The sequence below is a fragment of the Lissotriton vulgaris genome, chromosome 7 (genome assembly GCF_964263255.1).
Source record: "Lissotriton vulgaris chromosome 7, aLisVul1.2, whole genome shotgun sequence".
Taxonomy (NCBI): Eukaryota; Metazoa; Chordata; class Amphibia; order Caudata; family Salamandridae; genus Lissotriton; species Lissotriton vulgaris.
Genome location: NC_141695.1, coordinates 745,282,375 through 745,296,457, shown reverse-complemented (window position 1 = coordinate 745,296,457; position 14,083 = coordinate 745,282,375).

Sequence of the window (14,083 nt, the reverse complement as noted above, 5' to 3'; positions counted from 1 at the left end):
GGGACTCCTTCCCCCTCTCGCCCCTCATTCTGGACTTCTGCACCCTCCCAACTGGAGTGTCACTGCCAGACACCAGAACTGATGGAGGTCTGGCTACAGGCACTCCCCGTTCACCAGACACTAGGAGACCCTTCTCAAATGGCCTACTAGCACCCAGTAGGGCACCTTGGGACATGCAGTCCCACACTCACTCCTTCTCCACTGAGACAGGATGTGAGCCCCAACACCCCTCCCACTACACTGGGACCTAACTGGGCTACACTGAGCCTCTTACACCTCACAGATCTGGAAGATATCTGGGCAACTCCTTTTGGGATCACTCCCCAATGCCTCTTCAGACTCTCTGGAATCCACCAAGAGGTCTTCGTCCAACACAAGCTCTCTGGGATCAGAGTACTCACACTGTACCGAGTGTTGGCATAGCTCTGGAAAACAGGGACTTAAAATATGCTCTCCAACAAATAAATCACACATCCCCCCACAGTTGTTAACCAAACTACCCTTTGCCTTACCCTCCAGTGCCTAACACAATTACCCCACACCACTATCATGAGATTGGCAGGACAGTGTCCTGCTGTCTCTGTCACACAACCCATACTCTTCTGGGTGGTCTTCACGCTCACACACCAAGGTTTCTATCATGGGGGTACCCCGCTCCCTGCTCCTCTTTTCTAGAGTCAGTAGAGTGTCCCTCCCACCACTAGGAATATGGTCCCCTGTGTCAGTCCCCCAATCTACTTCAGGGACACTGCACACCACTGGAACTACATCATAAACCTGAACCCCCTGGTGTATGTCAACCCCCTCCCTCAAGTCAGGCACCACATCTCTGGGTATTTGTACCTTTCTTTCAGCACTAGATACCATAATCTTGCTGCCACCTTCTGAGCTGGACTTCACCTCAGCAAAGCTCACTTCTTGAGCTACCCATTTTTCTTCCACAGCTGAGACACTCATGGCCTCAAGCCTCTTAAGCTCCAAATCAAGCTCTCTCATTTTCAATTCATGTGCCAAGATCAATTTCAATTCTTCCACAGCATACTTCTCCTTGCTCTTCTCTGCCTTGGTCTGGATTTCTATTTTCATCAGCTTCAATTCAAGCATCATGACTTCTGACTCATGATCCCTAACCCTTTGGTTTTCCTCCAACTCCTCTGGGGAAATACTTCTAGCGGAATGGTTGCTGCCAGCCCTGGAGGCTGCTCTGGACACAGGCAGATCCTGTGACCTGAAACCATCCCTTTCTGTATCCTCATCCACTTCTGTACCATTTGTATCCCCAGACTCTTTGATCTCCCACCAGACCCTTAAGACCTTTTGTAGCTCCTCCTTCTTGGAGCAGCGCTTCTTGGAACATCCAGAACTGCTTGAATTGACCTACTTTGTAATCACTTAACATTTCAATATCAAACTCCAGTTCTGCAACCTCACTTGCTGGTTTGCCATTCTGAGACATGATGCGTGGATTCTTTCACGGTTAAGATCAAAAACAGAACCAAAACAAAACACAGTATGTGGTTACAAAGTGGTCTGCACTAAGCTACTGATGTACACCAATTACTGTGAGTCAAGTACAAATACAAGTTAAAATCCTCACCGCGGACCACCAATGTTAAATCTGGGGTCTCTAGTTGGCAGTGGTAGGAACCACTGTCCAAATAATCCCAGGTCTGATACCACCACAGGAAAGCCTCACCCCCTCCCAGTTTTGTAATTATCTTGGCCCTGGGATGGGGTCCCCGGATCCCAATATAGGGCCTGATTATGAGTTTGGCAGATGGTATACTCTGTCACAAACAAAATTGATATCCTGTCTGCCACATTACAAGTTCCATAGGATCTATATTGGAATTGGAATTTGGCGATAGGATATCCATCATGTTTGTGAGGGAGTAGCCCTGTCCACCAAACTCGTAAACAGGCCCTATGTCTTGTGGAGGAGGGTCTCATGTCGCCTCACTTTCTAAGTAATTTGACTTTAAGGTATGCAATCCCCAGGGCCCATTAGTGGCATAGAGTGGTGTAGCATAGAGTGGAGTGGCGTAGTGTGGAGTTGCATAAAGTAAATAGCTTAGAGCGGTGTGGTATAGAGAGGGGTGGTGTAGAGTGGCAAGGCAAAGAGCAGAGTGGCATAGAGGGGAATGGTGTACAGTGAAGTGGCATACAGTGGAGTAGCATAGAGTGAAGTGGCATAGAGAGGAGTGGAGTAGCATGGAGTGAAGTAGCGTAGGGTGAAGTGGCATAGAGTGGACTGACATAGAGTGGCATAAAGTGGTGTGGCATAGAGTGGAATAACATCAGTCTCATGGCATACAGTGGAGTGGCATCGATTGTCGTATGTAGGGTTGTGTGGCGTAGAGTGGAATTGCGTACAGTCTCGTGATGTTCACTGGGGTGGAGTAGAGTGGTGTGGCATAGAGTGGAATAAACATAGCATGTAGTGGTGTAGAATGGAGTGGCATGTATTGGAGTGATATAGATTGGAATAGCATAGAGTTGAGTGTAGCAGAGTGAAATGGTATAGGGTGGAATACCATAGAGTGGAGTGGCGTAGAGTGGTGTGGCGTACAGCAGATTGGCATAGAGTGTAGTGGCGTAGAGTGGAGTACTGTAGAGTGGAAAGGCATAGAGAGGAGTGGCATAGAGTGAAGTGGTGTACAGTAGGGTGGCATAGAGTAGAGTACCATAGAATGGAGTGGCATAGAGTGGAGTGACATAGAGTAGAGTGGCATAGAGTGGAGTGTTGTAGGGTGGATTGGCATCCAGTCTCATCGCGAACACTGATGGCGTAAAGTTGAATCGCTTAGAGTGGAGAGGCACACTATTGAGTGGTGTGAAGTGAAATAGCATACAGTAGTGTGAAATTCAGTGGAGTGGCGTACATTGGAGTGGTGTAGATTGGAATAGCATCCAGTCTCATGGCATACAGTGGAGTGACATAGAGTAGGATATCATAGTGTGGAGTGGCAAAGAGTTGAGTGGCATAGAGTGGAATGGCATAAATTAAAGTAGCGTAGAGTGGAGTGGCATAGACTGTAATGGCAAAGTCTGGGGCAGCGTAGAGCGGAGTGGTGCACAGTGGCATTCTGTATAGTAGAGTAACGTTCAGTGGCAGTGCATAGAGTCAAATAGAGTAGAGTAGAAAGGCAGAGAGAGGAGTGGCATACAGTGGAGTGGCATAAAGTAAAACAGAGCAGATTGGATTGGTGTAGAGAGGAGTGTCATAAAGTGGAGTGGCTTAGGTTGGAGTGGCATAGAGTGGAGTGGTGTACAGTGAGGTGACATACAGTAGAGTGGCATAGAGTGAAGTAGTGTAGAGTGGAGTAGCACTCACTGTATGGATGTACAGTGGAGAGGTATAGGGTGGAGTATCATAGAGTGTAGTGGCGTAGAGTAGAATGGCATCAAGTATAGTGGTATAGAGTGGAGTGGAATACGTTGGAGTGGTGTAGAGTGGAGTATGGTACACTGGAACAGAGTAGAGTGGAGTAGCTTAGAGTGTATTTCTGTAGACTAAAACAGCATACAATGTCATAGGATACAGTGGAATGGCATAACTTGGGGTGCCTTAAATTGTAATAGCGTACAGTAGAGTGGCATAGAATGGAGTGTTATAGAGTGGCATAGAGTGGAATATTGTAGAGTGGAGTCGCATAAAGTGAAGTGACATACAATGGAGTGGCATAGAGTGGCATTCCATAGAATACCAATGCCAATGCCAATGGAGTGGCATGCAGGGGAATAGCATAGAGCAGAGTGGCATAGAGTCAACTGGCATAGAGTGGAATAGCAAAGCGTGGATCAGCATAGACTAGAGTGGAATAGAGTGCAGTGGTGTAAGGTGGAATAATGTAGAGTGGCGTATTGTAGAGTAAAGTGGCATAGAATGGCGTGGCATACAGTGGAATGGCTTAGAGTGAAGTTGTGTACAGTTGAGTGGTGTAACATACACTAGATGGGTACACAGTGGAGTGACGTAGAGCGGAATGTCATAGAGTGGAGTGGCTTAGGGTTGAGTGGCAAAGAGTGGAAAGGAATACATTGGAGAGTGGAATGGCATACAGTGTAGTAGCATATAGTGGAGTGGTGTAGAGTTAAATAGCAAAGCATGGAGTGGCATAGAATGGAGTGTGTACAGTAGAGTGACGTAGAGTTTTAAGGAATACATTGGAGTGCCAGATAGTGTAGTGGCGTAGAGTGGTGTGGTGTACAGTGGAGCGCAATACAGTGTAGTAAAGTAGAGTGGAGTGGAGTAGCACTCACTGTATTGATGTACAGTGGAGAGGTATAGAGTTGAGTGGCTTAGCGTGTAGTGGCGTACATTGGAGTGGTATACAGTAGAGCGGCATATAGAGGAGTGGTGTAGAGTGGAGTATGGTACACTGGAATAGAGTAGAGTGGAGTAGCATAGAGTGAAGTCCTGTAAAGTAAAATAGCATACAGTGTCATACAAACCCCCCTTAGTATATTTAAAAAGGCCAGGGGAATGCCAGTCCTGGGGGCCTTTTTTGGATGTGAGGGGGGACTGCCCACCCCTTCCCTTATTTAATAAAAAAGGCCCAGGAAATGTGTTTACTAGGGCCTCAAGTGGCTAGAGGAAAGGAGATGCACACCCACTGCCCTTATTACAAAAATAGTGCCCTAGTGGATGGGGTCCTCGGGTCCCCTAGTGGCTTGTGGAGAGGGTGCACTCACCCTCCCCTTATGTTAAATCATGTATGTCCAATTTAATATTAATTGATCCTTTGAATGATTCATATTTCACAATCCATTTTTTTTAGGGAGGAGCACCACCAAGCCATTGCAGTGACTCCAACGGCACCCCAGCAACATTAAAGAAAAACAGTAAGCCTCTTGGGTCATTAGATCCATGACCCCAGGAGAACTTCCCATACTTTTAAAGCATTCCTAGCTGACGCTCTATGTTGTTTAGCTGGAGTGAAAAGTCCTCCCATGGTTGTTTTTATAACTGAATTTTCTGGGACCAAAAATATTTAAAAAAAAGACTCCAACACATGTTGATTCTAGTTTAAAAAAAAACAAAAAAACAATATGCCTCTATTTATTTTGACACTTTTCCCCAACAAAATGTAATAATTAAAATGGTAAATAGTCAAAATATCGAGTACAAAATAATGAACGGACATAATATCGAGTTTAAAATATAGAATGGACAAAATATCGAATGGACAGAATATAGGCATCAAAAATATCGTTTTTAAGGTAAGTAAGGTAATATCGAATGTTAAAAATATAGAAAGTTAAAATATCGTAGTATATAATATAGGTTATTAAAATTATCAATTTTTTAATAATATCTAATATTTTATAGTGTTTTTATGTTATTATATGTGTGAAAAGTGTGTATTTATGTTATAATTAATTTTAATTAATAAATTTAGTTTTTTTAATTTTTGCGTAATTTAATTCTGTAGCGGGTTGTGGGTTTATAGGGGAATCGGGTGGGAAGCAATTTAATTATAATTAATTAAATATGTAAATTTATTTATTGGTATTAATTTTTAATTAATTGTTAATTAATTTATATTTTGTAATTAATACAATATTAATTGGCAATTAATTTTAATTAATTGATTAATTGCTAATTATGTTAATTTTACCAATTTATTTTCTGTAGCGAGTTGTGGGTTTATAGGGGAATTGGGTGGGAAGTAATTTAATTATAATTAAATAAATATGTAAAATTATTTATTGGTATTTATTTAGAATTAATTGTTAATTAAGTTTTTATGGGTAATTAATTAAATTTTAATTGCCAATCAATTTAATTTAATTGATTAATTGCTAATTATGTTAATTTTACTAATTTATTTTCTGTAGCAGGTTGTGGGTTTATAGGGGAATAGGGTGGGAAGTAATTTATTTATAATTAATTACATAATTAAATTTATTTAATTTTATTTAATTTGAATTAATTGTTAATTAATTTTTAATTGTTAAATAATTCATTGTTAATTTGTAATTAATTTGTATTATTATGTAACTAATTGTAATAATTAATGTTAATTAGTAAGTTTAATAGATTCATTATTATATTATATTAAATTGGTAATTACTTTTAATTAATTTTTTTATAGATATTAATTTATATATTTTTTAAATAATATATGAAGTATTTACTTTTTTTTTTATTTTTTTTATTTTTGGTGCAAGACGTTTATTTAGTACCGTTAAGTATACACAGCATACTGCCACAACCCGGAGGCCGGCTGCTATAGCACATTTCAGTAATCACAAATAAGCATCAGCAAAAAGTCAATATTGTGTTGCGGAGCTGTATACATAGAAATTGGCATCAGTAACAGCACAGGTACAGGAAGCATATAAATGCGTCTTACTTTTGTCGTTTTTTGGTTAAAAAAGAGAACAATGAAAACAAACAAAACAACATCGTCATAAGCGTGCGCACCACAAACAAGCAGATTTCGGAGGGGGGGGGGGGACAGCATCCCGCAGCAACCAGGTGGACCATGGGTGGGTAAGGCATACAGGTGAGTGAAGCAACAAGGACAGTCCAGAGACATGGCAAGGGGGGTAAAGTGCATAGTGCAGTCACAAGGCATACAAAGTTGCAGGTAGGTCCAAAGCGGTTCAGCACCCCTTCTTCATTACACCTAGAACAACGTTACAGATCACAATTCATCGTCACTCGGTGCTTCCGTTATCAGGTAGCATTGCAGCGGGGCCCAGATATCAGTCGGCCTGGATGAGAGTGGCAGTAACTCCGCATACGTGTGCAGTTGTTCCTGAAAATACACCAGGTCCCGTATCCATTCCTTAAATTTGGGCGCCCTGCCTCTGCCCCATCTACAGGCCACCCTCCGCTTGGCTAGCAACAAGGCTAACGCGACATACTTGCGGTGAGCCGCCTGCAGGGGTACGACCCAACCCAATAGTGCCATCTCAGGAGTTGGCGGCACCGTAGCATTGATCATTGTAGAGAGGGCCTGAAATACTAGATCCCAATACTGACGTACAGTGGCACATTCCCAGGCAAGATGTAGAAAGTCAGCTCCAGGGGCTCCACACCGATCGCAATTATCAGTGTCTCGCAGCCCAAATCTGTGTAATCGAGCCGGGGTATAATACAATCGGTGCACAAATTTGTAGTGAATAATTCTATACCTGCTGCTGGATGAGATACGTTCTGTCTGTAGTAAGCTAAATTCCCATTGTTGATCGGTGAGTGGGGCAGGCAGCTCTTGATCCCACTTCGCTTTGGCAGGAAGTGTGGTGAAGTCAGTGTGTGTTCTAACTGATCTGTACAACGTGGACACAAGCTTATATGGATTCGCAAGTTGCATTATGTGTTGCAGGGGTATGAGGATCGGTGGCTCGCGCGGAAATTCAGGTGTAAGGGCTTGCAGCCCATGTCGCAGGCGCATGTAGTAAAACACCTCTAGTGAGGTAGGGTGTATGGTACCAAACAAATGATCCCTCGCGCGGAACTCGCCATCATGATATAGATCCCCCCACGTTCGGACATGGATTTTAGACAGTAAACGCTGGAAGCCAGTTTCCTGCAGCAGCTGCAATTATGGGTGATAGGCCAGGGGCATACATGGAGCGTAGAGGAACTGCAGCCCCAGGGAGGCACAAATGTGTAACCAGGCCGTGATAGTGCTAGATAAAGTGTTCGGGGTCTTATCCCTCCCCTCAACAACGGCATACAGAGCTCCCTCGATAGGCGTGGGGTGCGCCAGCCAGTGTTCCGCAGCCAGTTGTGGCATGTATCTCGGCTGTCTCACCCAGAAGTAAGCATAGTGCGCCTGGGCTGCCCTGAAGTAAAGCTCAAAATCAGGTACACGAACCCTCCCCGCACATAGGGCCGTGTCAGAATCTCCCATTGGAGCCTAGCTTGCTTTCCACCCCACACCAATTTGAGCATTTCAGACCTCAGTCTCTTAAAGAAGTATGTACCAGGATAGAAGGGTATGTTGAGAAACAGGTAAAGCAGCTGCGGAAGTACAACCATTTTAATCAAAGAAGCCCTGCCCGCCATCGACAGGGGAAGTGACACCCACCTCGTGACCTGGTCTTCAATCCTACTAACGGCAGTGCCATAGTTCGCTCTCATAAGCGCTTCCCGGTCCCTCTCAATGTGAACCCCAAGGTACTTAAAATCACCTTCAGTCCAAGTGAGCGGATATTCCAATGGGAAGGCCTGTGTGGCCGCCGTGAGGGGGAATATGCACGATTTGGTCCAATTTATCTGCACTCCTGAGAGAGTCCCGAATCTAATGAATTCCCTAAGTATGGGGTGTAGGTTGTCCCGAGGGTGCCGGACATACAGCGTGATATCGTCCGCGTACATGGATATGAGTATTTGTCGCTGGAAGCAACGCAGCGCGCTATCCTTATAATGTTGCCGCAGTTTGGCAGCAAGGGGTTCCGGGGCGATTGCAAAGAGCATGGGGGATAGGGGGCACCCCTGCCTCGTACCCCTAGAGATCTCAAAGTCAGGGGAAAGCTGCCCATTAATAAGGACTTTGGCCGTGGGCCGCGTGTAGAGCAGTTTTATCCAGGAAACCAAGATGGCCGGGAATCCCATGGGGTTTAGTACCCCAAAGACGTAATCCCACTCCAGGGAATCAAATGCCTTGGTGGCATCCAAAAAGATGGCCGCCATGGGCAGGTCCTCATGCACAGAGTCGTACACAGAAAAAAAGGTGCGTAGATTGTGGGATGTAGCCCTCCCTGGAACAAAGCCCGCCTGATCCGGGAGGATCAGGTTAGGCAGCAGTAAGCTAATTCGGGTGGCAATGAGCTTTGCGAGAATTTTCACATCACACGTCAATAAAGAGAGGGGTCTATATGAGTCGCAGTGCGATGCAGATTTCCCGGGCTTGAGTAAAGAGATGATAAGCGCAGTTCTCATTGATGCGGGGAGATGCCCCACCTCCAGAGCGTCCTCATAGACCTCCCGCAGTACCGGGGCCATGAATTCAATGTATGTTTTGTAGAATTCAATAGGGATGCCATCTAGGCCTGTGGCCTTGCCTGATTGCATACTCATAATCGCCTCTTTTACCTCGTCCAGCTCAAACGGGGCACTCAAAAACGCCCGTTGAGCGTCACTCAGCCAACCAAGCGCGACATCCGCGAGGTAGTCGTCCAAAGGTGGGCCCCCCAGTCCCTTAGAGGTGTACAGCTTATTGTAATGGCCCACGAACTCGTTAAGGATTTGCGTGGAGTCGCGGAGCAGCAGCCCCTCGGCTGTTTCCAGCTCTAGTATAGTAGTAGGCGCCCTCGCAAGCCGGACCGTAGCCGCCAACACCTTCCCAGGCCTATCTCCTTCTCCATATTTCCGCGCCACCCAGTATTTATGTCTAAATTTCGCCTCACGTGCAGCTTCCTCGGAATATTCAGTAACCAAATCTCGAATCTCTGCCAGAGTGTCGCTAGTGGGGCGCGCTCGGAGGGTCTCTTCCGCCCGGCTCAGTTTTACTTCTAGCGCCTTTAAACGGTTCAGGATAGCTTTAAGCACCCCCGAGCCCTTCGCAATGCAGAAACCCCTTAGTGTGACTTTGAAGGCATCCCAGACTGTCTCCACTGCATCCACAGACCCCTTATTTCTCGCAAAAAAATCTAAGCATTCCTCGCGCAGCGTCTCTCTAAATTCCTCATCTAACAGCATTGCGGCCTGCATGCGCCACGCGGTAACAGGAGGGCCTAGCTCAGCTCCGCGCATGGCGACCAGAACCGGGGCATGGTCCGAATAAGTCCGAGGGAGGTGTTGTGCACATGTGACAGTGGCATACATGTGTGTGGTCAGAAAAAAATAATCAAGCCTGGCCCAGGACCTAGCCTGCGCCGTGAAATGCGTTCCCTCCCCCCTCGGCCCGCAGTGTGCTCGCCAAGCATCCACTAGGTGATTCTCCTCCAAGATGGCGCGCAGCTCCTCCCGCCCTTTTGTGTAGTGGTGTGGGGCCGGGTGTGAGCGGTCCAGGGTCGGGTTCACAGTAACATTGAAGTCCCCCCCCCATATTATGTGTTGCGACCCCGCTTCCAGTATAGCAGCCCAGAGTGTCTCAAAGTACTGCGGGTCGTCCACATTGGGGCCATAACAACACGCAAGGGTGACCGTCACACGGCCCAATCTGCCCCATAGCAGGCAATATCTCCCTTGTACATCTGATTTCATGCCAGCCATGTGGAAGGGCGTTGACTTTTTAACCAGGATTGCAGTACCACGGGCATAGGAGGAATACGAGGAGAACACAGTACTCGAGGCCCATCTACTACCAAAGGCTGGCAACTTGTGGGGTGCAAAGTGTGTCTCCTGCAGAAACGCTATGTGAACATTATGTCTGTCTAAATATCCCAGAACGTGGCGTCTCTTCCGATGATCCCCCAAGCCCCGCACATTCCAAGTAAGAACATTCAGACAAGTGTCCCCCATCCCAACATCTTTTCATATAACAGAACAATCCAACTGCACCAACATTCCTTACAGTTAGAATTACCAGCGGCCCACAGTAACCCCGGCCACCACAAATAGCAGTCCCTGAACCCCCCCCCCATAGCAAAGACAGTAGACCAGCCCACCCCAGGACGGGTGGAAGGTCGATGAGGTAAAGGTGCACACGCTCGACTACAAAACGAAAACTTAAACCCAGTGCAAACCCAGGCATCCAACACTAGAAATCGTAACCGTTGCCATTCAGCAAACAGGCCTCCGTACATTGCCAACCATGAGGCATCCCAGTTGTCCCCTCTCGAGCAGCGACACATAGAGAGAGGAGCCGGCAACCACAGAGTTATTACTCGGGGCCACAGGCCCAATTCGAGGACAGTGAAAAACATGGACCAGATCAGCACGAACTGACCCCTTAAAGAACTTCCCCCCTCCCCCACCCACTGAAGCGCCCCCAACTCGCCAGTACCCTGTGCCCACCCCCCTCCCCGATCAAACCCGCAACAACCCAACAGTAAAAGTGCATTGAGCAAGTCCAGTGGGGTACACCCATTCGGGGTTCTAGAGGTGCACCGTCGTCCACCCCCGCCTCTCCTCACCGCAGTTGCCGCCATTCTTACCGTCCTTGTCCGGGCGAGTGAGTCAGCATGGGGGGGGTGGGGGCCTGGCATGCTACAGGGCCTGCAGCACCACCCAGCCCTACACTCCTGGGGGCCATATCAGGAGCAGTAATCTAAAGAAAAAAACATATATCAACGAGTCATCAATAACGAAAGCGACGAACCCAGTTCATTCCGCACCAGAATCGTGTCCGCCATCCGCCTGTGCAGCTCTTTTGTCCCTTTTCGGCAGGGCCTTGATGTACTCCTCGACCTGTTGCGGGTTCAAGAAAAAGTGTTGCGTGCCCTGGTGGGTCACGCGGAGCTTGGCAGGATAAAGCAATGCATAGTCAATGTTCAGTCCTCTCAGTTTTCGTTTCACGGCTAGAAACTTCCTTCGCTGTTCCTGAACAAGCGGAGTAAAGTCCGGATAAATGGAGAAGGACACTCCCTCATAATTTAGGTTTTGATTCGCCCTCGCTGCTTTCAATGCCGCATCCCGATCACGGTAGTTCAGCAGGCGTGCTATGATGGGCCTCGGTGGAGTGCCTGGTTGAGGTTGAGGTCCAAGGGAACGATGGGCCCGCTCCACTATAAACTGTTTGGAGAGAGCCTCCTCTCCCACCGTGGCCATGAGCAAACGTTCTACATACAACTCCATACGTCCCGTGTTTGTGGATTCCGGAATTCCCGTAATCCGGACGTTGTTCCGCCTGCCCCTCGCCTCCAATTCTTCGTTCTTGGCGGCGATCACCCGCAAAATGTTGTCCATGCGGGATAGTCGCGTGGCTTGCGATGTTGTGGCATCCTCCATTTCGGATATGCGGCGTTCGGCCTCCGTTAGCCGTTCGTCGTGTACATCTATTCGTTGGACGATGCCGTCCATCCGGGCGGAGAGCCGGTCCACCTTGTCCACCACCGTGGCGAAACCTTGCCGCATCTCCTGAAGCATTGTTGCTATCTCCGGGACCAGGGGGGTCACCTCTGCCGCCGGGCTCCTCGGCGGCGCACTGTCCCCCGTCTGCTTCGTCCCCTTTTTTTGCGTCGCTGGTTCAAATTGCAGCTTGGGCTGCCGGGTATCTGGTTTCCCCATGCCAGGCAAGCAACAAGCGCACCTCTGTGTCAAGCCGCTCTATGAGGAAGCGCACGCGTGGGCAACCACGGCGGTGGATCGGTTCCGACGTCTAGTGTCCAATATAGGCCGGTTCCATGCAGTTGTACAACAGAATGTCTTCGGTGCAGAAAGCAAGCTGCCGAGGCAGGGTCCCACTGCTAGTTTGATGGGCCAGGCCCGCTAGGCGGAGGTGCGCGAGGCGTAGTGCGGCCTACACGCCACATGTCAGTCCTGGGCGTTGCGTGCGGCACCACGCCGCCTACAGCGAGGTCGTAGCTCTCGGTCTCTCCCGCTCCAGACTGATCTCGATCTAGCTCCGTCCCCGAAGGTCGTAGGATCTCCAAACTCAGACAGAGTGTGCAGTAGATATATCTCAATCCCCCAGACCGTTTTCGGGGGGGTGGGCGCAGTTTTAAAGGATAAAAGGAAGGATAAGAATGCCAGGCAGCCGGAGCCACACTAGAGTGCGGCCATTCAGCTCGTGCGCCCTCTAGCGCCCCCCATATATGAAGTATTTACTTTCCCTAATGTTGCACTCTCTGGAGTGGGAATAGTAATTTTAACCCTTACTCTATCCAATGCTTTCCCTACTGTTGCACTCTTTGGAGTGGGAATAGCAATTTTGACCCCCACACTATCCAACGCTTTCCCTACTGTTGCACTCTTTGGAGTGGGATTAGTAATTTTTACCCCTACGCTATCCAACGCTTTCCCTACTGTTGCACTCTTTGGAGTGGGAATAGTAATTTTTACCCCTACGCTATCCAACGTTTTCCCTACTGTTGCACTCACTGGAGTGGGAATAGTCATTTTTACCCCTACGCTATGCAACGCTTTCCCTACTATTGCATCCACTGGAGGGAGTGGGAATAGTAGTTTTTACTTCTACGCTATCCAACGCTTTCCCTAATGTTGCACTCACTGGAGTTGGAATAGTCATTTTTACCCCTACGCTATCCAACGCTTTCCCTACTGTTGCACCCACTGGAGTGGGAATAGTAATTTTTACCCCTACGCTATCCAACGCTTTCCCTACTGTTGCACTCTTTGGAGTGGGAATAGTAATTTTTACCCCTACGCTATCCAACGCTTTCCCTACTGTTGCACTATTTGGAGTGGGAATAGTAGTTTTTACCCCTACGCTATCCAACGCTTTCCCTACTGTTGCACTCTTTGGAGTTGGAATAGTAATTTTTACCCCTACGCTATCCAACGCTTTCCCTACTGTTGCACCCACTGGAGTGGGGATAGTAATTTTAACCCTTACTCTATCCAATGCTTTCCCTACTGTTGCACTCTTTGGAGTGGGAATAGCAATTTTGACCCCCACACTATCCAACGCTTTCCCTACTGTTGCACTCTTTGGAGTGGGATTAGTAATTTTTACCCCTACGCTATCCAACGCTTTCCCTACTGTTGCACTCTTTGGAGTGGGAATAGTAATTTTTACCCCTACGCTATCCAACGTTTTCCCTACTGTTGCACTCACTGGAGTGGGAATAGTCATTTTTACCCCTACGCTATGCAACGCTTTCCCTACTATTGCATCCACTGGAGGGAGTGGGAATAGTAGTTTTTACTTCTACGCTATCCAACGCTTTCCCTTATGTTGCACTCACTGGAGTTGGAATAGTCATTTTTACCCCTACGCTATCCAACGCTTTCCCTACTGTTGCACCCACTGGAGTGGGAATAGTAATTTTTACCCCTACGCTATCCAACGCTTTCCCTACTGTTGCACTCTTTGAAGTGGGAATAGTAATTTTTACCCCTACGCTATCCAACGCTTTCCCTACTGTTGCACTATTTGGAGTGGGAATAGTAGTTTTTACCCCTACGCTATCCAACGCTTTCCCTACTGTTGCACTCTTTGGAGTTGGAATAGTAATTTTTACCCCTACGCTATCCAACGCTTTCCCTACTGTTGCACCC